At 55.1% G+C, this 25338-nt stretch overlaps 1 protein-coding gene and 1 long non-coding RNA gene across 5 annotated transcripts in view; one reads left to right on the top strand and one right to left on the bottom strand.

Moving 5' to 3' along the window:
* On the bottom strand, positions 1 to 21302 carry LOC117311739 (uncharacterized). The gene is made up of 3 exons (XR_004526028.2): positions 21085 to 21302; positions 15179 to 15354; positions 1 to 4344 (listed from the first exon to the last, which is right to left on the bottom strand). It is a non-coding gene; the product is annotated as an uncharacterized lncRNA (long non-coding RNA).
* Positions 21303 to 21664: 362 nt separating this feature from the next.
* ADGRL1 (adhesion G protein-coupled receptor L1) overlaps positions 21665 to 25338 on the top strand; it is a 47355-nt gene continuing 43681 nt past the window's right edge. For 3 of the 4 annotated variants that reach the window (XM_033854186.2, XM_033854187.2, XM_033854185.2), the window contains exon 1: positions 21665 to 22528. The gene's annotated coding sequence lies outside the window, so the exon portion shown is untranslated. Of the gene's footprint in view, positions 22529 to 24317; positions 24418 to 25338 lie in introns of all 4 variants that reach the window. The other variant, XM_073803201.1, reaches the window with a different exon arrangement.

Raw genomic sequence — 25338 nt, 5'->3', positions numbered from 1 at the left:
CGGCCATGGCTCACGGGCCCAGCCGCTCCGCGGCATGTGGGATCTTCCCGGACGGGGCACGAACCCGTGTCCCCTGCATCGGCAGGCGGACTCTCAACCACTGTGCCACCAGGGAAGTCCCAGGGTAGATGTTTATTAATAATTTTTTACGTTAACAAAGTATGGATTGAGGCTCAGGTGCGGGAGCATAAAATAAAAGAAAAAGGGAAAGTGGATGCATTTAACTGGGCCCCTGTACAGTCCAGGGAGAGGTGACAAGAGACAGTCTATAAGGGAGGGAGAGTGTTACAAGGTGAATTGTGTCCCCTCAAAAAAGATATGTTGAGGTCCTAACCACCAGTACCTCAGAATGTGACTTTATTTGGAAAGAGGGTTGTTACTGATGTATTTAGTTAAGATGAAATCGTACTGTAGGGTGGGACCTTAACCCAATATGACTGGATTATAAATTTAGGGAATTCCTGGCAGTCCAGTGGTTAGGACTCCGTGCTCTCACCACCAAGGGCCCGGGTTCTATCCCTGGCTGGGGAACTAAAATCCCACAAGACGCGCGGTGCGGCCAATAAATAAATAAGTTATTCTAAGAAAAGAGATACAGATACACGACAGGAGAACGCCACGTAGTGATGGAGACGGGCTGTAGTGATGCGTCTACAAGCCAGGGAACACCAAGGATGGCTAGCAACCACCAGAAGCTGGCAGAGGCAGGGAAGGATCCTCCCCTAGAAACTTCAGAGGGAGTGGAGCTCTGCCGACACCTTGATTTCAGACTTCTGGTCTCCAGAACTGTGAGACAATACATTTCCATTACTTTAAACCCCCAGTTTGTGGTACTGTGTGATGGCAGCCCTAGGAAATGAATGCAAGAGTCGAACACAGCAGGATACCATGCAGGAGGCCCACTCAGGCTTTCAGCTCCGTGACTTGGAGCAAATTGCCCACTCCTGGGTATGTTTAGCACTCTCTGCAGGCTCAGGGCACAAAGATGGATAACAAGGGTCCTCCGCCCATGGGCATGGCATCCCTCCACATGCTGCAAAGTCCTTCCAGCCTTCCAGAATCTCCCCAGGCAGAATTAACACATCCCAGGGTGCCCTCAGGGCAGGTTTAGGCGGTTGCTGTCATTCCTGTGGATTTAAGATTATCGATGCCTTTGTCTCCCCAGCAAGCCAGGAACCTCCCTGAGGGCAAGAAATGGCCCTTTCCTCAATGCAGCCCAGCATGACAGAACCATCTCCTGGACAAAACCAAGGGGTGTAGAACTTCCCTAGCGGTCCAGTGGCTAAGACTCCATGCTCCCCAATACAGGGGGCAGGTGCTCCCGATGCAGTGGTTCAATCCCTGGTGGGGGAACTAAGATCCTGCATGCTGTACAGCGCAGACAAAAAAGAAAGAAAGAAAAAAAAAAAACCAAGGGGTGTAAACCCACTTAGGTGCCTGGGCACTCAGAAATGCCCCTCTGGTTGAAAGCAAGAGAATTCACACATGGGTCTCAATGAAGACCCCAATGCTGGTGTTGAAAATGCCTGGGTCCAAATCCCAGTCCTGCCTGGGACTGGCTGAGTCACCTGTAGGTAAATGGCTTGGTTGCTCTGTGCCTTAGTTTCTCTAACTGTAAAATGAGGAACAATGGCAGTCCTACTTGGTAGGGCCATTTCAAGGATTAAGTCTTTTTTGACAATTTTTATTGGAGTATAGTTGCTTTACAGTGTTGTGTTAATTTCCGCTGTACAGCAAAGTGAATGAGTTATACATATATCTACTCTTTTTTAGATTCTTTTCCCATATAGGTCATTATAGAGTATTAAGCAGAGTTCTCTATGCTATATAGTAGGCCCTTATTAGTTACCTATTTTATATGCAGTAGTGTGTATATGAAGGATTAAGTCTTTAATCCATTTTGAGTTCATTTTTACCAGTGAAGTAAGAGAAGGGTCTAGTTTCATTCTTTTGCATGTGAATATCCTTATTTTCCCAGCACAATTTATTGAAGAGACTGTCTTTTCTGCACTGACTCTTCTTGGCTCCCTTATCAAATAGTAGTTGACCACATATGCATGGGTTTATTTCTGGGCTCTCAATTCTGTTCCATTGGTCTACGTGTCTTTTTTTAATGCCAGGACCATACTGTTTTGATTCCTGTTGCTTTGTAATATAGTTTGAAATCAGGACATGTGATACCTCTGGCTTTGTTCTTTCTCAGGATGTCTCTGGCTCATTTCAAGGATTAAATGAGATCATGCCTATCAGATACTCAGAAGTCAGATGCACAGTAAGTGCTTAATGAGTATTGGTCCCATGCATGGGTGGACAGCATTAGCTGAGCGTGTGCATGGAGGAAGATGTGAGGCCAGCAAGCTGCCCCCAGGGCCAGAAGTTCAGCACTGGTGGACTAAGAACTCTCCCCTTATATCATTCCCTTCCTTATGTAGGTACAGGAAGGGAAAAGGGCTGATTGGGGGGATATGAGAGACCCAGATAGCCTGACTAGACACCTAACTTAACTCCATCATTACTGAGCACCCGCTGTGTTCCAGGATCTGATTTATAATACAAAAGCCTCTCTGGCTGTAGCAAATCAGCTGGATGGAGACTGGTGGGGAGGAGAGGCTTTGATGAAAGTGAGAGACAAGGATAGCTTGGCATGAGCTGGTGGCAGTACAGGTGGAGAAAGGTCTATGGATTCAAGATAGATTTTGGAGTTGGAGTTGACAGAGTTTGCTTATGGACTGGATGTAAGAGGTGAGAGTAAGGGAGAAGTCTAGAGCAATCAAGTAGATGGTTTACCAGTCAGTGTTCATGTGCCTTCCCTCATGTCCCTCTGGCACGCAGCATCACAACGTAACAAATTATCCCCAAACCTAGTGGCCTAAAACAACGTGCACTTATTATTTCACAGTTTCTGTGACTCAGGAATCCAGGCGTGGCTTAGCTGGGTCCCTCTGGCTCACAGAGGTCTCACAGAGGTCCCACAGGGGTCCCACAGCTCTCACAGAGCTGCAACCAAGATGGCGGCCAGGGCTATGGTCTTGTCTGAAGGATTGAATGGGGAGGATCCACTTCCAAGCTCACTTGCTGTTGGCAGGATTCAGTCCCTCACTGGCTATTGGTCAGAGGCGGCCTCCTTTAGCTCTTTGCCATGTGGGCCTCTCCATAGGGCAGGTCACAACATGGAGATGGCTTTGCTCAGAGCTGGCAAGAGAGGGAGAGTGAGAAGATACCTAAAATGGAAGTCACCGACATTTTGTAACCTAATCTTGGAAGGGATATCCCACCAGCTTTGCCACATTCTTTTTGTTTTTCCTTCTTGAAGATTTTTTTTTTTTTGATGTGGCCCATTTTTAAAGTCTTTATTGAATTTGTTACAATATTGCTTCTGTTTTAAGTTTTGGTTTTTTGGCTCTGAGGCACGTGGGATCTTAGCTCCCCGACCAGGGATGGAACCCGTGCCCCTGCATTGGAAGGCAAAGTCTTAACCACTGGATCACCAGGGAATTCCCACCTTAGCCACATCCTGTTGGTTAGAAACAAGTCATAGAGTCCCACGCATACCCAAGGAGAAGGAACCACACAAGGGTGGAGATTGACGGGAGCCATTTAGAGCCCGCACTATGCACATCAGGCCAATGGCGCCATATCGCCGGCACCTGCAACCCTTTGCCTGACAGCTCTCTCTGGCTGCAGAGGCAGCTCAGACCTGCCTGGGGGTAACCAGACATTCTGGAAGATCCATTCAATGGACATAACCCAGCTCCCTCATCCTTCACATGAGATGACTCTGAGGTGTGTGCCCCACAGGTCTCGGGGTGCGGGGCGGAATTAAGCCCTAGGTGTCCCAGTATAATCTGCAAATGGATACACTCTTTGCTGGGTGCCCTCCCTCCTTGGTCTCCCCTCCCCTCTCCCCTGCCGGTGCTTCCTGCAGTTGCCTTCCAGGTAAATCACTTGCGTTCGAATCAAGGTGTCTCAGAGCTCATTCTGGAGAACACAACTGCGTTCATTTCCTAGGGCTCCTGTAATAAATTACCACACATGTGGTGGCTTAAGACAACAGAAGTATATTGTCTCATAGTTATGGAGGCCGGAAGTCCAACATCAAGGTGTGGGCAGGGCCGTGCTCCCTCTGAAGGCTGCAGGGGAGAATCCTTCCTTGCCTCTCTCCTGGCTTCTGGTGGCTGTGAGCCATCCTTGGCTTTCGTCGGCTTGTAGCTGCATCGCTCCCATCTCTGCCTCCATCTTCTTCTCCGTGTGTCCTCTCCTCCTCTTAGAAGGACACCTATCGTTGGATTTAGAGCCCAGCCTAGATCCAATATCTATCATCTCAAGATCCTTGGTTGATGACATCTGCAAAGAACAAGGTCACATTCTGAGGTTCCAGGTGAACATGAAATGGGGGGGGCATTATTCCACCCATTAGACCAATGGAGAACAGTGGTGCTGCCGTTAACTGAGCTGGGGAAGACAGGAGAGGTGCAGGTCTGGGGTGAGTGGAGGGGTCAAGAGTTCTGTTTCAGACGTGATATTTGGGCATACCCACCGGGTTTCCAAGGGGAGACACCCAGGGGGGCAGCTGAAGGCGGTGGAGAGGCCCAAGCTGGAGCTGTCATTGGAAGATAACATTGTCAGATATAAGTGGCATTTAAGTCCTCAAACCTGTTCAAGATCACCAGGGAGCTGATTGTAGACACAGGAAAGAAGAGGGCAAGCTCATGGCTCTCCGTGCAATATTAAGGACAGGGGATGAGGAGGAATCAGCAGAAGAGACTGGTCAGGGGCAGTCGGGGAGGTGGAAGGGGAGCTCGAGAAGCATACCGTCCTGGAGGCTGAGCAAAGGTCCTTGAGTTTGGCAGGATGGAGCCCTTTCCCTGGCTGGGCAGGGACAAAGCCCAACTGGAGTGGGATGGAGAGGGGATCAGAGAAGAGGATCTAGAGCCGGGGAGGAGAGACAGCTCGTGGAATGCTCTGCTGGGGACCGAGAATGTATTCGTTTCCTGTGGCTGCTGTAACAGATGGCCAGATCTGGGCGGCTTAAATACAACAGAAAACAAAACCAAAGCAAAACGAAACCAGAAACCCCGCAGAAATGTATTCCCTCACAGTTCTGGAGGCCAGAAACCCAAAATCAGTGTCATCAGGCCCAAATCAAGGCAACCCTCTGGAGTCCCTAGGGGAAAATCTATTCTTTGCCCCGACCAGCTTCTGATGGCTCCGGGTGTCCCTCGGTGTGTGACTGGATCACTCCAACCTCTGCCTCCAACTTCACATGGCCTTTTCCCCTATGGTTGTGTCTCCCTTTCTCTTCTCTTCTAAGGATTAGAGCTCATCCTAACCCAGGATGACCTCATTTTAAGATTCTTAATTTAATGATAACTGCAATGACCCTCTTTCCAAATAAGTTCACATCTGCAGGTTCTGCAGTGGGAATGTGGACATATCTTTTGGGGGGGTCACCATTCAACCCACTACAGGAAGGAAAGGAAAAGGGTTGGGGATGGGGAGGGCCTCCCACAGCTGCTGTTTCTAAATCAGCAAAACAAGGACCGTCACTGGCCTTGAGACGAAAGGTGGAATATGCACAGGACAGTCATGGCTACGTCTCAGTACAGGAGAAAACCTCTCTGTCCAGAAACAGGGCGAAAGCTCGCAAGTCTCTGGCCACTGATACACGCCATTCCTTGGCACCTACCTAGCCCTCACCTCACTGGACCCCATGACTTTTCTCCTAGGTCTGAGCCTGCACCATGTTCTTTCAAGCCTCAAGACGTTTGCCCAGGGGAGGACTTCCCTGGTGGCGCAGTGGTTAAGAATCTGCCTGCCAATGCAGGGGACACGGGTTCAAGCCCTGGTCCGGGAAGATCCCACATGCCTCAGAGCAACTAAGCCCGTGCACCACAACTACTGTGCTCTAGAGCCCGCAAGCCACAACTACTGAGCCTGCATGCTGCAACTACTGAAGCCCACGTGCCTAGAGCCCATGCTCCACAACAAGAGAAGCCACCACAATAGAAGCCTGGGTGCCGCAACTGCGCGCAGTAATGAAGACCCAACGCAGCCAAAAAAAAAAAGATGTTTGCCCAAGGGACATTCCTGGTGGCCCAGTGGTTAAGACTCTGCGCTTCCACTGCAGCACTGCAGGGGGCACAGTTTTGGTCCCTGGTCAGGGAACTAAGATCCCACATGCCGCGTGGCAGGGCCAAAAAAAAAAAAAAAAAGATGTTTACCCAGGAAGTTCCCCCAACCTGGATGGCCTTCACGCCGGCAACTGTTCATCTGTCCTCCAAGTTTCAGCTCAAGGGTCTCTTCCTCAGTGGGTGGGGGCCTTAGTTATGCCAAAAATCCCGTTATCGATTCCATCACAACACTCACTCTCTCCTGAACAGTTTCCATGATTGTAATTACATAGTTTTGCACAATTATTGCTTTTTTATTATTTATTTATTTATTTTTGGTTGCATTAGGTCTTCACTGCAGTGCACGGGCTTCTCTTTGCAGTGGCTTCTCATTGCGGTAGCTTCTCTTGTTGCAGAGCACAGGCTCTAGGCACGCAGGCTTCAGTAGTTGCAGCACTTGGGCTCAGTAGTTGCGGCGCATGGTCTAAGTAGTTGTGGCGCACGGGCTTAGTTGCTCCACGGCATGTGGGATCTTCCTGGACCAGGGCTCAGAACCCATGTCCCCTGCATTGGCAGGCAGATTCTTAACCACTGCATCACCAGGGAAGTCCCATAGTTTTGCACAATTATTTTTAAATGTCAATCTCTCCCCCCATTCTAGAATGTGGGCCTGGGGAGGCCTGGCCTGGGAGACCACCGTGTCCCTTACACCTAGCTCAGGGATGGCACACACACAGCAGGTGCTCAGTAAATGGGCCCAGGTTGCTGGAGGAATTCCTTTGTTCAGGTCAGGGGGATGCTCTGGGTATCACCCAACCCAAGAGGTGACTTGGTATCTCAGTGGATGTTCTGGAATCTTCTCTGGCGTGAGGGGGACACCAGGCGCACATACGCACACACACACAAAATTATCACCCAGACCCCAATTTCTCGACGGACTATTTTCCTCCCCCGGGCAGAAAATGAACCATTATTAAAACAACACGGCGACCGGCTGGGAAAACCCATTTGCAGCGATTTATATCGCATCACCGCGGCTGGCTGCCTAGAGGAAATGGGAGGAGAAGCGCTGGGTTTAAGCACTGGGTGAAGAATCGCGTTGCATCAGAGGGAGAACAGATGGGTGCTTTTCGTCCCCTCTCTCCCGCTGCTCAGGCTCCGAGTCAGGAATCCATGTCAGCCCTGGGTATGTTCTTGGTGCGATGCGGGCGACTCTGGGAGTAGGCGGGCCAGGCTGCTGGGCCCCAGGGGCCAAGGGGGGGCTTGGGACCCAGCCAGGATGCCCTGTCCTTCTGCCCACTTCCTGTGGTGCCAGATGGGTCAGTGGCCCCTTGATCTGAGCCCCTTCCCCCAATCCCCCAAGGGATTTTCCTCTCCTTTTATTTCCTCCCTCATTCATTGCCTCTTTCCTCGAAAGCAGTACCATGTCCTGTCCCTTCACCCCCATGGCGGAATGCACAGCAGGTGGTCAGATAAACGCAGACATGGGCTAACCCACCATTACCCCGCGCATCATGTTCTGACGTTATCATTTATGCGTCTGCCCTCCCCGCCAAGCTGTGAGCACACTCAAAGGAGGGCGCTCTTTCATTTCTTTCACTCATTTATGGATCCACGGTACTTCCACCCCCAAAGAAAGCCTGACGCACAGCCAGCGTTGGGGCGGGGGGGGGGGGGGTGATGCGAGCATGACTGAGTCATTTGGTCGTTTATAAGCCATCAGTGGCTTCTCTCCTTCAAAGTTGAAACCTGTTAGCGTGGCTCTAATGGCCCCTCCCAATCTAGACCCAAAACACCTGTTCAGTTTCATCCTAACACCCCGCAGCCGCCTGGGACCCAGGCACTTTCTAGTCAATTCCGCTGGATGATCCGTGGTCCCTATCTCACCCATGATGCTTTGCGTGGCTACCTCTGAACATTTCCGCACCTGGATACCTCACCCTGTCTGCGTCCACCTTTTGAAACTGGGAGTTTGACACCCAGAGCCCAATCCAGCCCACGGATGTGATTTGCTTGGCCCATGCAAGGTTCTTAAAAATTGTAATGAGTCGCCACCTTTTAAATATCAGGCGATTGTTGCATAAAAATCTGTGTTCCTGGCTTTCCATCAAAAGACATGGCCTCTGTGAAGCCGAGGGCACACGCCCAGCGCAAGGGGCAGCGCTCAGTAAGGGCAGCCCCACACCGAGGAGACAGCACAGCTTTGCCAGCTCTCATGCGGTGAGTAGCTAAGGGGACTCTGGACCCAGACGGAACCACTCAACCTTCCTGTTCTGGAATCTTCTGCTTGCCCACCTGAAGCAGTTCTCCTGGCTTCTCCACCTAGCTTGGTTTCCTGGGAGGCTGGGCTGTGTGGACCCCAACAACCTTCTGGGTCCTCTGGCTCAGGTTGGATTCAGCCCATGAGGACCCCTGTGGTGGTGGTGGGGGGGGGAAGTGAGAGACATATCTGTCCCTCAGTTTGGTCCCTCACCCTGTGGCCTCTGTGGATCACCTGTGTCCCTGTCGCTCGAGGTCACGGGTTTTCCCCATCCACGCAGCCTGTGGTGTTTCCGGCTTATGGCAACTGCTCCCTCCCCTTGCCTCTCGGACCTAAGTGTGCTAACCCTCCCCCCTCTACTAGCCCAAGGTGTGGCATTATTCCTTGTGGTTCCCTACATCTGTCCATGCTTTATAAATTCGTCCCTTCGTTGAACTCTGATCAAATTACCCAATTTGAATGCACCCTTTGTTTCCTGCCTAGGGCCCTGACTGTGATACAGCCTCTATGCCTCAGTTAACCCACCTGGTAAATGGGGATAATACCTGCCTCTAGAGTTGATGCAAGGGTAAATGAGTTAGTACTGTGTAAGGAGAGGGCTTAGCAAGTGCTGATAAATGTTAGCAATTATTATTATTCTTTGCCACAGTCCTCACCACTCCTTATTGCCCCCCATCACTGAACTGAAGGTCACCTGTGCTACTGCTGATGCAGTTGTCTTCTTGACCTGGCCGCTCAGCATGTTTATATTACCTGCTGTCCTCTATAGGTGTGTGTTGTCACCAGCTCTCTGTTGTCACCTCTGCTGCAGAGTTCCCAGGCAGTCCTCCACCCCATGGGATGTCCATCCCTCCATGCGCTCCTCCATTAACAGTGATCCCAGGAATTCCCTGGTGGTCCAGTGGTTAAGACTCAGCGCTTTCACTGCCATGGCCTGGGTTCAATCCCTGGTCGGGGAACTAAGATCCCGCAAGCCTCACCACATGGCCAAAATATATATATATATATATATATATATATATATATATTGGAGTGATCTATTCAAGTGTTTGCCTTCCCCACTGTACCACGCCTTCCAGGGGCTTCGTAAATGTTCAGAGAATTGAATATCAGGGCCTGTATTAGTCCCCTAGGGCTGCTGTAACAAAAGACCATAAACGGGGTGGCTTAAACTAAGGAATTTATTCTCTCACTGTTCTGAAGACCAAAGTTGAAATCAAGATGTCAGCCAGGTGGTGCTCCCTCCACAGGTTCTAAGGGAAGATCCTTCCTTGCTTCTTCCAGCTTCTGGTGCTTCTCGACTTGTGGCTGTATCACTCCAATCTCTGCCTCTGTCTTCACGTGGCCTTCTCCTCTGTCTTTGCCCCTTCTCTTCTAAGGATACTTGTCATTGGACTGGGGACTTCCCCTAACCAGGATCGTCTCATCAAAAGAGCCTTAATTAGGGCTTCCCTGGTGGCGCAGTGGTTGGGAGTCCGCCTGCCGATGCAGGGGATACGGTGTTCGTGCCCCGGTCTGGGAAGATCCCACGTGCCGCGGAGCGGCTGGGCCCGTGAGCCATGGCCGCTGAGCCTGCGTGTCCGGAGCCTGTGCTCCGCGACGGGAGAGGCCTCAGCGGTGAGAGGCCCGCATACCGCAAAAAAAAAAAAGAGCCTTAAGTATATCTGCAAAGGCACTGTGTTCAGATAAGCTCACGGTCCCAGGTTCTAGGTGGACATATCTTGTGGGGGCCGCCATTTGGCCCACCAGCCAGGTCCCAACAGCTTCTGGAGCCCTTAGCTTTCTTGCTTTCTCTCTTCATTCATTCAGTTTTTTGAAGCCAGTGGAGACGCAGAGCCTGGAAGCCCAGCCCCTGGCCCCTGGCCTCTGGCTCACAGTGGGTGGTTCCCTCCCCCACCCCCAGCCCCACCTACGGGGCGCATAGGTCCAAATGTCACCCAATGGCCCTCTGTTTCTGCTCCTCTGTGAGCTGCCGAAGAGCTGGGGTGAGCCCGCATCTGCCCCCCGGCTCACAGAGAACACCCCCCCACCCCGCAAGTACTGTGGTGGGGGTATAGCAGCCCTCTGCGGCGTCAGGCTGAGCTGAGCGGTTGTCATTTCTCTTCCACGTGTCAGAACTCTGCATTCCCTTCCACAGTTCACAGGCTGGCCTCTGACCTGCCTGCAATTTCTTTCCAGGGCTGACAGGTTGGGTTAAGAGAGACTGCTCCCCTGAGCCGAGACATACTTTTGGCTGCAGCCCTCCCCTTGCCAAGAAGGCCCAAAGCTCCTGGCTCTGCACTTTCTCTGGACAGAAACTGTTACCTCACTTTCCTACCATCCCCTCCCTCCATTGCAAAAGGGCCAAGCTGGCCCAGGGACCCGTTCTGTTCAGCCTGTTTGGGCTAACGCTTTTTTTAAAACTATAATTTCTTTTTGAGGTTAAAATTCACCTAAGATGAACCATTTAAAGTGTACACTTCGGGGCATTTTTGTGTATTCAAGTGTTGTGCAACTATCACCAGTATCTAATTCCAGAACATTCCTATCACCCCAAAGGGAACCCCGGACCCATCAGCAGCCACTTTCCATTACCCCCTCCCTTCACCCCCACCCCCCGCAACCACTAATCTGTTTTCTGTCTCTGTGGCTTTGCCTCTTCTGGACATTTGATATAAACGGAGTTGTGTTATCTGTGGCCTTTTGTGTCTGGCTTTTCTCACTCAGCATCATGTTTTTGAGGGTCATTCATGTGGTAGGGTTCACTCCTTTATTGTGAAGCACATACTTCTAAAATACAGTTCTGTGAATTTTGAAAATATGTTCCACCCTGATCACCAGCATAGCTTAAGATATAGAATTTGCCAGTCCCTCGAGAGCTCCCCAAGGCCACTTTGGGGTGAGTGCCTTGCCTCAAAATATCACTTTCCCAGTGATCCTCACCTGAAGGTGGTTGTGTCCGCCGTCCCACAAGGGACATTTATCTCAACTAGGCACATGCTACTGGCATCTAGTGGGGAGAGGCCAGGGATGCGTTTCAACATCCTGCAATGCACAGGATAGACCCCCTACAACAAAGAATCGTCCAGCCCCAGATGTCAGTGGTCCAAAGTTAGGAGACACTGGGCTCCCCCGACTCCACGGATTACTTCTGCCCATCCTTGAGGGTCACGGGAATGGGATCATGCAGTGAACCCTATTTGTGTCATGTGCCTCATGCCCAGGGCTGTGTATGAGTTCGTACCTTGTTCTTTTCTTTTTGGCTGCGTCGGGTCTCAGTTGCAGCATGCAGGATCTTCGTTGAGGCATGCGGGATCTTTCGTTGTGGCGTGTGGGCTCTTCATTGTGGTGCGCGGGCTTCTCTCTAGTTGTGGCATGTGGGTTTTCTCTTCTGTAGTTGTGGTGCACAGGCTCCAGGGCATGTGGGCTCTGTAGTTGTGGCGCATGGGTTCCAGAGTGCGTGGGCTCTGTAGTTTGCGGCACGCGGGCTCTAGTTGAGGCGCCCAAGCTCAGTAGTTGTGGCACACGGGCTTAGCTACCCCGTGGCATGTGGGATCTTAGTTCCCTCACCAGGGATGGAACCTGCATCGCCTGCATTGTAAGGTGGATTCTTTACCACTGGACCACCAAGGAAGTCCCCATACTTTGTTCTTTTTCATTGCTGCACCATATTCCATTGAATGAGTATACACCAATGAATTTTCCATTTGCCCGTCGATGGTCACATGGCCGGTGTCCAGCATCTGGCGATGGTGAATGAATCTGCTATGAACATTCACGTATGTGACTTTTGGTGGCAGAAGCTCCCATTCCCATTGAGAATAAACCCAAGAATGGAATTGCTGGGTCAGAGCAATTGACAGCAATTAGTAGATCAGTCTATGAGAGTTCAAGCTCAGGGAATTTTGCACAAAACCCCTGACTTCTCTCTTGAAGAATCTATTCTGTCAATTCCGAGCCTGGCTTCCCATGTAGTAGCTCTCAGCTGAAGCTGAGTGGTAGCAAGCGGCTGCCGGCTTAAAAGGGGGTGCATATCCAGCTCCCCACAGCTGTCACCTTCCCTCCTCGCTGCCTCACACCTGCCGCATTTCTGGTTTTCTTCCCTTGTCGGCATCCGGCATTGAGGCCCCTGTCCTGGGCTCATGCAAGTTCGGGAAGCACCTTTTACCTTCCTCCTGCCCTACTGCAGCCTGGACCCTGCTGGCATTTTTCTTGGCAACATCCTCAGAACCTCCTCTCTGCCCAGACCACCAGGGTCTTCTATCTTCAGCTGGTGGACTCCTGCTGTCTGCTTACAGGTCACTTCCCCAGGGCAACCTTCTCTGAGCCCCCTGGCTGGGTAGCACTTCCAGCTTGAACTCTCCCACAGCCCCTAACTGTCTTCCATCCCTCACATCGTGGATTCCTTACCAGTTCCCAGTCAAGAAGGACTGCATCTGTCTCCTTCATTTGCCCACCGCCCAACTCAATGCACAGTGAATACTGGCCATGGGGCATGGGGCATGAAGAAGAGAGAGGGAGAGCCCTCCTGCCTGGTTGCAGGAGGAAGCTGGGTTCCTAGGCAGAGCTTGACATGCACACATCACTCCTCAGAAGCTCATTCCCCATTGCTGGCCCTAGGGGTCAAGGCCTGAGAAACTACCCTCCTCGCCCGTCCCCCCCCACAGTCTATACCAGCAATGGCTGGCAAAATGCAGGGCCCCTTCCCTGGGATCCTTAATTTCTCACAGGCCAGGCCCACCCCCCAACTATCCCAGCCGCCCATGCACTGTCAAAATGTCCCCCAGTCACGTCCTTCACCTCCAGGACTCTCCCTGACTCCTCACCTGTCTTCCCTCCACCAACTGTGCTCTATGCCCTCGGTAGTCCCCCACCTCCACCCCCCACCCCCGCCCTCGGCCAGACCCCTCAGCTTTCCCTCCTCACCCCTCCTCTCTCCCAAGCACTCAGCCAGCCATCGCCTTCTGCTCCTTACCTGACTCCTCCAACCTCCCCGTGGCTTTATTTTCTCCCCCACTTTCAGCAGCCCCCAAGTCGGACACGCTCAGCTCTCTCCTTTCACCCGCACTTCGTCCCCTCACCCCGGACTCCTCCCCCGGCCCTGCGCCCTTCACCCTCCTCCCCTGGCCCCTGGGACTTGCCTCCAGCGCACCTGGTGGAGAAGAGGCGGGGCCTCCTCACCTGGCGGCCACAGAGCAGCGGGGCAGCGGCCCCTAGCGGCCGGGGAGGGAAGCGCAGCCCAACTGGCCTCCCCTCCCAGTTGGTGGGAATGGACCACCATTGCTGCCTGCCTGCTGTTGGTCAGACAGGACGGGGGAGGCTTCCTGGACTCTTGCCTTCCGGGAGTGAGGATGGTGGAGTGTTTGCAGTTTTCAATAGCGTGATCGAGAGGTGACATTTGAGGGCTTCCCGGGCTTCCCTGGTAGCGCAGTGGTTGAGAATCTGCCTGCCAATGCAGGGGACACGGGTTCGAGCCCTGGTCTAGGAGGATCCCACATGCCTCGGGGCAACTGGGCCCGTGAGCCACAACTACTGAGCCTGCGCGTCTGGAGCCTGTGCTCCGCAACAAGAGAGGCCGCGATAGGAGAGGCCCGCGCACTGCGATGAAGCGTGGCCCCCGCTTGCCACAACTAGAGAAAGCCCTCGCACAGAAACGAAGACCCAACACAGCAAAAATAAACTAATTAATTCATAAACTCCTACCCCCAACCTCTTAAAAAAAAAAAAAAAGAGGTGACATTTGAGTAGTCCTGATGGGGGAGGGGGGTGCATGGAGGGAGGGCGTCCTGTTGGCTCTGACCCTATGCCTCAAATGTGACCACTTCTCCCCAGCATCCTGTTCCAGGCCTCCATCGCCCTCACCTGCATTGACTGTGAAATCCATCTCCCCAGTCTCCTGGCTCCCTCTCCAATCCTCTCTATAATTTTGTTTTAATTGAGGTAAAATTCGCAAAACACAAAATTAACCACTAACCATCTTAAAGCGAACTATTCAGTAGCATTTAGTACATTCACAATGTTATAACGTTGTACAACCATCACCTCTATCTAGTTCCAAGGCATTTTCATCATCCCAAAAGGCAACTCTGTATTCAGTGGCAATAACTTGCCCTCCCCCCTCCCCCAGCCCCTTGCGATCGCCAATCTGCTTTCTGTCTCTATGGATTTGCTGGTTCTGGACATTTCATACCAATGGAATCATACAATACATGACCTTTTAGGTCTGATTTTTTTTCACTCAGCATAATGTTTTCAAGGTTCATCCACATTGTAGCATGTATCAGCACTTCATTCCTTTTTACGGGTGAATAATGATTATACAACATTTATTTATCTGATCAACGATTGATGAACATTTGGGTTGTTTCCATCTTCAAACTTCTGTGAATAGTGCTGCTGTGAACGCTGGTGTACAAGTATCTATTTGGGTACCTGTTTTCAATTCTTTTAGGTACTTAAGAGTGGAACTGCCGGGTCATATGGTAATTCTATGTTGTATTTATTGATCCTATGATCTGTTACATGTTCAAATAAGACCATGCCATCCCCCTGATCATAGTCTTCCCTTAGCTCCTTCTGTCACTGAAAATCTAATCCAGACCCTCCCTACAGCTTCTCAGGCTGTGTCTGGTGGTCCCACCAAGCTGGCCCTCTTGCTCTTCAAATTGTCCCGTCTGTTCCAACCACAGGACCTTTGCACTTACTGTTTCCTCTTCTTGGAACACCCTTCCCCCAGATTGCACATGATGAGCTTTCCGCTTTCAGGTCTCAGCTCAAATGTCTCCACATGCACAACCCTCCCAGCCACCTTAGCCTAAATCATACTCACCCACATCCCATCTCATGATTCTTCATTGCTTTGTCCTTCATAGGATTGTTCACGTTCTGAAATTTTCTTCTTGTTACTAGTGAATCACCAGCCTCCCCAATAAAGTGCAAGCTCCAGGAGGACAGCGACTTTGTGTCTCTTATTCACCATCATACCCTCAGCTTCCAAAACAGGGCCTGGAACCAGTGTCAGGACCAGGGTGAGGCAAAAAAAGAGAAAGCATATTTCAATGCAATACTTAAAAAAAAAATAAAACTTCATGCAAAAATTCATGATGAACAAAATGTCAAAATCTTCAATAAGAAGATAGCACCAGTTTTCCCGCCGTTCCCTTTCCCCTCAGGCTCCAATGTGGCTCCATACGGCACTCATATTGATCCTGCCTTTATTTATTCTTTTTTTGCGGTACGCGGGCCTCTCACTGCTGTGGCCTCTCGCTGTTGTGGCCTCTCCCGCTGCGGAGCACAGGCTCCGGACGCGCAGGCTCAGCGGCCATGGCTCACGAGCCCAGCCGCTCCGCGGCATGTGGGATCTTCCCGGACCGGGGCACGAACCCGCGTCCCCTGCATCGGCAGGCGGACTCTCAACCACTGCGCCACCAGGGAAGGCCCTGCCTTTATTTTAAAAGTTGATTCTTTTGGTCAGTGTGGATTTTTTACATGAATTTTGGGTTTCTTAACTATTGCATTGCAATATTATTTTTCTTGATCGCTGAGTTTTTTTGACATCCTCTTAAGTTTTGTGGCCCAGGAAGTGCCTCATTCGCTTCCTCCCAGTGCTTGCCCTGTCTGGAGCTTAGTATTCGCTTCCTCCATCTATTGGTGTTTGAGGATGAATGGATGAGCCAGAGGGAGGCTGGGAGCCAGGCAACCACCAACACTTGAGTAGCAGGGCAGCGGCTCCAAGCGAGGTCCTGGGTCAGGCAGTCCTACTCAGAAGCTGACTTCAATTTTTTTAACTACTTGGGCAAGCCTCAGTTTTCCCTTCTGTAACATGGGGAGAAAGTAACTACCTCACGGGGAGATCATTAATAGTAAATGAGGGACTTCCCTGGTGGTCCAGTGGTTAAGACTCCATGCTTCCACTGCAGGGGGCACAGGTTTCCCTGGTCAGGGAACTAAGATCCTGCATGCGGTGCAGCAAAAAATAAAAAACAATAAAGATAACCATTAAAAAAAAAAAAGACTAGTAGATTGTATGATATGTGAATTATACCTCAATAAAGCTGTTTTAAAAAGCCAAAAAATAAAGACTAAATGAGACTCGGTCCACTTCTCAGCCAGCCTGGGGCTCTCCTCAGTCACCTCCTCAGACACCTCCACTTGAATATCTATTAAACCAAATGTAACTCCTGGATCTAACCTCCGAAACCACCCCTCCTTCGAGGGTCTCCGTCCTTCCAGGTGCTCAGGCCACAGGCTTTGACCTGCCTCTTTCCCTTGCATCCCACTTCCCGTATATCTGCTCCACCTTCAAAGTACACCCAGAATCCACCCGGTGCTCACCTCCTGTCACCTCCCTGCTCCTACCCCAGTATTGATCACCTGGACCAGTGCAGTCGCCTCCTCCCTGGTCCCCCAACTTCTGCCCTTGACCCCCACACTCTGTTCCCCCACCAGGGCCAGAGGGCACCTGTGAACATCTAAGTCAGGGCACATCCCTCCTCTGCTCAGAATCTTCCATTGCTCCCAGCTGACTCCAAGCAAAAATCAGTTCTCCCCAAAGCACACTAGGCCGGCACGATCTGGCCCATCACCTCCCTACCCTCACCTCCTCCTCCTTTTGCCCTTACTCCCTCCCTCCAGCCACACAGGCTCTCTCATGGATCCTTGAACACTCAGCATGTTTCTGCCTCAGGACCTTTACATGGGCTGTTCCCTCTGCCTGGAACCCCCTTCCCCCAGATCTCCCCATGACTCCTCCCATCTCTTCAGGTCTTTACCCAAATACCACCTTCTCAGTGAGGTCTTCCCTGACCTCCTCTATCCAAAATTTCTGTCTTCCTTCCTTCATTTTCTTCCATAGCACTTATCATCATCTGACACCCTGTATCTTTTGTCTGATTTCTCATCTGTCTTCCTGATTGGAATGTCAGCCCCAAGAACAGAGAAGCTTGTCTCCCTTGTTCACTGCTGTGCCCCCAGCACCTAGGAGGTGCTCAATACATGCTTGTTTTTTTGTTTTTTTGTTTTTTTGTTTTGTGGTACGCGGGCCTCTCACTGTTGTGGCCCCTCCCGTTGCGGAGCACAGGCTCCGGAGGTGCAGGCTCAGCGGCTGTGGCTCACGGGCCCAGCCGCTCCGCGGCGTGTGGGATCCTCCCGGACTGGGGCACGAACCTGTGTCCCCTGCATCAGCAGGCAGACTCTCAACCACTGCGCCACCAGGGAAGCCCAATACATGCTTGTTGACTGAATGCATACCTCCCCCCACACCCAAACACAGCAGTTGGAATTAATCCCCGCCCACGCAATATCCCCCCAGCTCAATTCTGAGACCACTTTACCTGGCTTTTCATTTGAGTGAAGGCATAGGACAGAACGGGGCTCAGTCACTGCCCAAGATGGGGGTACAGGGAGCTTCCAGGAGAGCCAGGGGCACACAGAACCCCACCCATCCACCCCTCAAGGCTTGGACAGATTCACCATCCACTACCCTAGCCCCCTGCTCGCTTTCCAGAGCTACTTCCATCGTGCTTTCTGTAGCTGTCTTACCCACGGGATGGGGATGCACCCTGAGAGGGCCTCCAGTCCTGCTGCCAGGCCACTAGGGCATTCTCAGCACCTAGCACCCGGCCACACTGAAGGCTGTCAGGGGTCCTCTGTGTTTGAAGAATAAATGGACGGAATGAATACACGAACCGAATGATGAGAAGACCCTCAGGGTTGTACATCCTGTGCCGAGCGGGCTCTAGGAAAAGCCGGGCTGGGGACGCCTGCTGGGCAGTGGAGGTCTGAGCGTTGTTCCTGAATCCAGGAACGAACGTGTTTCATCCCCAACCCCAAGCCCCGCTCCCCCCTCGCACGTGTTCTGGGTCTGCGCCCCTCACCCACCCCCCAGCCCCGCCACACACCGGACCTAAGGAACCCAAGGTAGGACACCCATGACTGAGGGCGCCAGGCCTGAGACAGAGGACGCAGAGCACTGGGGACAGGGGAGGGTGGAGGAGCGCAGCGCCCAGGACGGTCAGCATAAGAGCCTGAAGCAGTGGGCACATCACACATGGAGGGCACAGGGCGAGGGCAGAGGGCACAGGTGAAAAGAGCCATCCACGTCTGAGTACAGGGTGCCCCAGGTGCTAGGTGCGCAGAATGTAGGGTCTCCAAGACGCCGGGGGATCGCTACATGGCGTGTCCTAGGCGTGGGGCAACCTGGGTGCTGGGGTTTTCTGGCACAGGGTGCAGAGAAGAGTGGGACGTCCAGGCTCAGGATGCACAGGACGTTGGGTATCCAAGGCGCGGGTCACGCTGGGCGTGGGAATCCCGAGGCACAAGGTAGGATGCCCGAAGCGAGGAGCGCCCTGGTAGTAGGGAGTAGGGCGTCCTGGTCGCGGGGACGGACACGCGCAGTGCTGGGCACTCAGAGCCCGGGCAGACTGCGCGCGCGCGGACGCGTTAGTTTCCGGAGCCGGGCTGCTGGCGCGGCCTCCACTGCGACTGCGCAGCCCAGGGTCTTGGGAGAGAGGAGGCGCTGGGGCTGTTTCGCGCCCCCAGCCTCTACTTATCCTTCGCTTCGTGAGCCCCTCGCCCGTGAGGCCAGAAAACCGAGATGGAATGGAGGCTAGTGAACTGATCCCGGCCACGACCAGGGGTGCTCCGCTGACCACGGGCTTTGGGAGAAATAGGAGGGGCTGGGAGGGCGTCCTGGCCAGGATTTTTCCAAACTGAGCCGGGGGTTTCTTAAAGCATGTCACTCCTTACCCTGATATAAGTTAAAGACACTGCCTCTCGCAGCCACTGAAGAATGCAAGTTAGAGCCATCTCCCAGGCACCCTCATAGGTTCCCAGGGTTGCTCCACAGAGGGAGGTGGGTGGACTCCTTAGGACCGGAGGGTGGAGTGGTGGGAGGAGGCTTGGAGCCAGAGGGCTCTGGAGATGCTCAGCTTTCCCTGAGATGCACGTTCTTCCCCCTTTCAGTCCTGCTGGGTTTATAGAAAGCTGACTGTGTAGATGTGGGGGGAGGGTTCCTGGTTGCCCCCTGTGGCACCGCCCCCTCTCCCCAGCACCCCAAAGCCTTCCGTGGGTCCTACCAGGTGCTGTCGAGATGCCTCAAAGTGGGAAATTCATGTGTGGAGACGTGGAACCTCCCCCATCCTCCCATCCTGGTATTGCACCAACCACAGATGGTTGGTGCAACCTTTCCGCAGCCACCAACCTCAACTTCATACGTATTTGGTCCCTCAGATCCAGCTGATGGGCCGGGTCACCCAGACTTAAGGCCCAAAGTCTGCAGCCAGGGAACCCTGGGTGTGAAGGAGGAACAAAGGTAGCCCACCTACTCTGTCCACCCCTGAAGTTTGGGGGCTGGATTTAGCCCAGGTTCCAGGCTATAAGAATCCCTGCCCTGAAACGATGGCTGCCCACAGCAGGGGGCGGAGGGTGGTGGGTGCCTTAGAGGTAGCCCCTGGTTACCCAGCCAGCCTGGCAGTCTGGAGTCTCTGCCTTTCCCTAAATCCAGCCACAGCCACCAGGACAGGCTTCTGGGAAGGGATTCTTAGGGGACAGGTTCATTCACTTGCAGATGTTCCCTTCAGGCTTTCTTAGATATTCACAGTTCCCATCCTAGCCTGCCCCAAGTTTTGTGTATTTACCACGCTGCCACCCGCCCCTCTGCTACTTCCACACTCTTTCCCGATTCCCCACCCATTCTGCAGAGCCAAGTTGGGGTGATAACGCATTCTCTTCCCTGGAGGTAGAGGCAAGGGTTTGCCCCCTCCCGATCCTCAGCCAGTCCCCTTCCTCTATAATCCAGATCGGGACTTGTCTGCCCTACTCCCCCCACTGTTGCCCGCTCTGTGTCTGCCAAGATTCAGCCCGGACTTTGTATGAACTGGCCGGTTTACTATTTAGGCCTCCCTTGGATGGACTCCCTTCCCCGAGCATCCAAGCCAGGGATTTGCTCCTCCCCACCCATCAGTCTTCGCGTTGCACCCATCTTTCATAAAACGCCAGGCTTCCAGGTTCGCTCTCCCGAGATCCTCACCGGATCTTACCTCTCAGGACCTTCCCGTACCCGCCCCCCCTCAAGGATCCTTGCCACGCCCCTCCAGTTTTTCCTCAGCCCCCACCTTGCACTGAGCTGTCTATTCTGCCCAAGTGCCTATTTTTGGCCCGGGACCCGGTTTTATAGTCCCCACTGTGGGTCTTGGCAGTCACAGCTCTGGCTCCGGGGATCTAAGCCAAGTCGGACTGTCTTCCCCACCCCGGGGTGGGGGAGCGGTGCAGGGCTCCCTTCGGAAGCCTCAGCCTGAAACCTGCCCCTCGCCTCACTCGGCCAGATGCCTAGGAACACGCTGGTTCCTTGCCCTACTTCTTCAAGTCCACCGGCTGCAGTGCAGTTGCTAGGCTGTGGAAATCCGTACCGAGTTTTTGCTCTTGCCGAGAACCTAAAATTCAATTTTTTTTCTCCCTTCCCCCGACCCCCTCCCAAAGCGAGACGTTTGAGGTGTTTATATAGCTACTAACCTCCCCCTAACACCACCCCCCCTCCCCGCTCCTCCGGCCCGGTCAGCTCCAAGCCCTTGTCCAGTTGCCGGGGATCTTTTGCTGGGGGTCTTGTCCCATCCCGCATATTCCAGTCCTGGCTTTGCGGCCCTCCCTCGCCTTTCATTGTAGGTCTGGTCTCCCAGGGTAGCGGCCTCCTCATTGCATTCCCGCCGCATCACCCCTGGATTGTGAAATCGCTTTTACCTGCCCGCTTCGGTGCAGCCAGCGCTCCGGATCCTTTCGTGTTCGAGTCCATCCCTCCTTTTGCCCCTCCTTCTTGCACGTAGCTGCCAGGAAGACGGCCCACGCGCCTCAGCCGCTAAGCAGCCCCCTCCTGGAGCCCCCTGCGAGCCCAGGTCTGGGAACTCTAGGCCAGGTCTTGCTTGTTCCCACTGCATTAGGCATGACGCATTACTCCGTCTCCCGAGGAAGAATCCGGCCCGAAATTTGCGTGCCCCGGGTGCATTTGGCCCTGTCGCAGCTCCCTTCGTTCCTCCCATCTCTATCTAATCCAACCCGGGTTTTGCATACCCCTTCCAGATCGCTCCCATTTCTCCCCTCACCGGGCTCGGCGCCTTTCCGTTACTTCGCTACGGGCAAAATCCGCTCCGGGTCTTCCTTGAGCTTGTCTCCCCTCCCCCACTTCCCGTTCCAACGCCGGGATCCAGCTCGTCTCCTTCCCTCTCCCCGTTTTTCCGGAGGGGCTAGAGAGGGTGAAGGGGAGTAAAATCCATCCCGGGTTTTCGGGCCGGCCCCTGGTGCGCTCGGGCAGGTTGCTGCGGCCGGTCCTGGGCGGCGGCTCCGCGCCGCGTTTTATGCGCGCCCGCGCCCGCGCCCCCCTCCTGGAGCTGGTGCGCCGGAGAGAGGGGTGAGCAGGCGGCTTGTCATTGCTGGTGCCCGGCGCCGGCTCTGTCCGCGCGTCCTGCGGTGCCCACGGGCCCGGCTGGGCGCCCCCCCTTCAGCCACCCCGGGGGCGCGACACCGCCTCGCCTGCCTACAGCCGCGCCCCCCCTCAAGCTCCGCGGCGCCCGCCCCCTATCCGAGCCCCCTGCGGCCACTGCGGGGAGCCCGAGCCGTCGGCGCGGGAGCTGTAGTCGCTGCGGCGCCCCCGCCCCGCCGTCTGCCGAGAAGGCCCCGGCGGATGGGGCCCCGCGGGCCCCGGAGCGGCGCCGCCGGGCGGCGGGGGGCTGCAGGGGCGCCCCAGCTGCCCCGTTAACCCCTCGGCTGCCACCGTCGGAGGGGGCTGGGAAGTCGCCTGGGCGCACACGTGCAGCCTCCGTCGGGGCCGCGGAGCTGCGGGGGAGATGCGGGCAGCTGCTAGCGCCTCTTCGGGGGGCTCCGCCTCGCCCCAGCCCCCGGAGCTTTGACACCGCCCCCGCTCCGCCGCCTCCCTCCTTGGGAGGGGCGCGGACCCGGTCGCCCCCAGCCCCGAGTCTCCGCTGCCGCGAGGGGGCCGCCTTTGGAACTGTGTAATCCGCTTTTTTTTTTTTAATTTTAATTTTTGTTTGGTGGCGGTGGTGCTGGGCCCCGCCAACCCTCGCCCGTTTAACCCCCGCCCCGGTTCCGGGAGATGTGCCGGGCGGGGGGCCTGGGTTCGCGGAGCCGCAGGAGAGACGCGCAAAGCCGACCCCGGAGCGGCGCTGGACAGGTGAGTGTCTGCGGGCCCAGGGCGAGGGGGACGCCGTACCTGGGCCAGGTGTGTGGGCCGAGGTAGGGAGGGTGGGAGCCGGGGCCTGTGCTAGCCGGGAAGGGGGAGGGGATGCTGGAGCCGCGGGTCACCGCACAGGAGCGCGAGGAGAATCGAGGGCGGCCTGCACCTCACCCGCACCGGCCAGGGGACCGGGAGGGGCAGCCCCCATGGAGTGTCGGGGGTGCGGATGCGCGGCCGCGGGGTGCCCGGTGGGGGGAGGGGGCCGCGAGTGTGCCCGCGCGTGGCTGCGTGTGCCCGCGCGCGCGCCAGCCTTTGTGGGGAAGCGGCGCGGCGGTGCCTGCGTGTCCCCGGTGCGTGTGCGCGCGGGTGCTTGGCGCCCTGTTTGTGTAGGTGTTTGGGTGTGAGCGGAGAGGGTGCGTGTGCGCGCCGCGCGCGGGCCCCGGCCCCCAGGGGAGCCGCGTTGGGGGCTGGCACCGCAGGATGCCGGGCTGGGGGGTGTTTTTCTCTGGGAGGCAGAGGCGCGGGGGATGGGGAGGGGTCTGTCTGGGTGTCTGGCCGGCTGTAGCCACCGAGAGCATCTTCCCTCCGCGGTACCCGGTTAAGCGTGGGAAGCTGTTGGGTTTAATCCACCCGGATTCGGGCTTTGAGAGCAAGCCCTCCCTCCCTCCCAGGTGTTCACTGGGTAAAGCCTGGGGGTTTCAACTGTCATCTTTCCACCTGAGGGTCCTGTGACCGGAGTCCGTGCAGAAGAGGGTGGGCAGCGCTGTGTGTGCTCCAGCCCTGGCCAAAAAGTGGCCCCACAGGCATTTCTCCAGTGCACCTCTGGCACCCATCTGAAGACAGCCAGCCCCCTGCTTGCACACAGCCCGCACGCACATCCCTGTCCCTAGTCTCCCAGTCTCGGTCAGCACCCAGCCCCATCCCTACCCAGCGCCTCACTGTACCTTCCCCCGCAGTCCACTCCTCCCTCCCCCACCTCTCCCCCCCACAGTCATGGCAGCTGCGTGGGTGTCCCTCCGTCCCAGCCTTGAGAACAGGGCCCCCTTTCCTCCCGGCTTCTGCAGGACCCAAGGCCTGGGTTCCGCTGCCCACCTCCAAACATGTGGTGTGCAGGGGGAAGCAGGGGGAGGGGCTCAAAATGGCTACCAAGATGGCTGGTTGTCTCTCCGCCTCTTTCTCTTTCTCTCCCTCTCTCTGCTTGCCCTGTTCTCTTAGCTGCTTCAGGAGTCATCGAGGAGACGGGGTTGGAGTGTGAGGATAGGTGTGGGGTACTACGCTTGAGAGTGGCTATCTGCTCTGGGCCTGTGGATCTCAATCCTCCTTGGGGAGAGGCCGTTGATCTCTGCTCTCCTCTCCAGCACCCAAGGACCGGCATAAGCCTGTAACCTGACCCCAGTCCCAACTCCTTCACCCTGGCTAGCAGCCTGGGGGGCTCCCTGCCCTGCACGTGGTCTCCTAGGCCTGATGCCCTGAATCGGTCATCGGGGTGTCAGGGTGCCCCACGGAGGGTCCCCGTCTCTCATCCTCTCCATCTGCTCCATGGCCAGGGGCTCAGGACTCCGGGTCGGCCTGGGTCAGGCCCCAGCTCTGGGGGCAGGTGACTTCTCCTTCCTCCCCACTCCCCTCCCGCTAATGCCAAATGTATTGCTTAAAAGTAGGATGAAAACAGGGAGACTAAGAGAAGGAATACAACTTTCATTGTCATATCGAGAAAGTTATCCGTGATCTTCCTAACTAGCAATTTGCCTGCCATGCTGTTCAGAACTGACTTGCCCATTAATTACAGAGATGAAAAAATCATCTGGAAAGCAGAAAAGGGAACCAATTCGATCCCTGGCTGGCAACAGTGGCCCCCACGCACCGAGCACATACGTGTGTGCTCACATGTGAGTGCCCGGCCCCTCTGCTGGCATTGCCACCTTCTTCTTCCTCATTGGCCTCCCACGGGGCCTTAGCTCACCCCATGCGTGTTACTCCTGCTCTCCAGTGCCCTACCAGGCCCTCCCTCGCTCCAGGGGGTGCCCATCCCAACATCCACTCGTGGGGAGCTGGCCTAAGGCAGGATCACCCGTGCTATGTCTGCCCTTGGACGTGGAGACGATGCCCGGGATTGGGGGAGGGCAGGTAGCTGGGGACCAGCGCATGTGGGCTGTGGGGCCTGCAGGGAGGAGGTGGAACGCAGGAGACTCGAAGCCTGGTTTCTATTCTCAGCCTGCCCTGGGGAGCCTCTTCTCCTGGGGGGGCCCAAGGAGGACCCTGCCGGCCAGTGGGGGAGGGGCCAGCGGGCGCCCTGGCCGCTCTGGAGTCTGTTCGCATCAAGCGATCTGGTCCCGGCCTGGGGTCCACCTGCATGTGCGGGGCTGCCTGCTGCCTGCGCCTGGCATCTGCGTCCTCCCTGGGTGCCCAGGCTGGCAGGAGAGAGTGTGGCGCTTCAGCCCCAGCCTGGGCATCTGGGGGTGGGGGTGCTGATCCCAGGAGGCTGTGCTGCTTGGCCCCAGAATGGGTGCCCGTGATGGAGAACAGGAGGAGAGGGATCCCCGATGTCCCCACCCTCTGGCCACGGGGAGCTGAAGTTTTCAGTCTCTGCCCCTTCCTACCTCTCCAGCCAGACGTGTGGCCAAGGACACACAGGAGGCTCTGGTTTCTGTGTGGGCTCCTCTCGAGGATTCAATTTCCAGACGCCAGACATTTCCCCTCCTCCAGACCCTCCAGGGAGGCGGGGGGCGGGGTGGGGGGGATGCTCTGAGATGGGGGTTCCCTGGGTCCGGAGCTGGACCTGACCGCACCGGCACGCCTCCCAGCTCTCG

This window comes from Tursiops truncatus, chromosome 3 (assembly GCF_011762595.2).
Source record: "Tursiops truncatus isolate mTurTru1 chromosome 3, mTurTru1.mat.Y, whole genome shotgun sequence".
Classification (NCBI taxonomy): domain Eukaryota; kingdom Metazoa; phylum Chordata; class Mammalia; order Artiodactyla; family Delphinidae; genus Tursiops; species Tursiops truncatus.
This window is presented reverse-complemented; position numbering and strand designations above follow the sequence as displayed.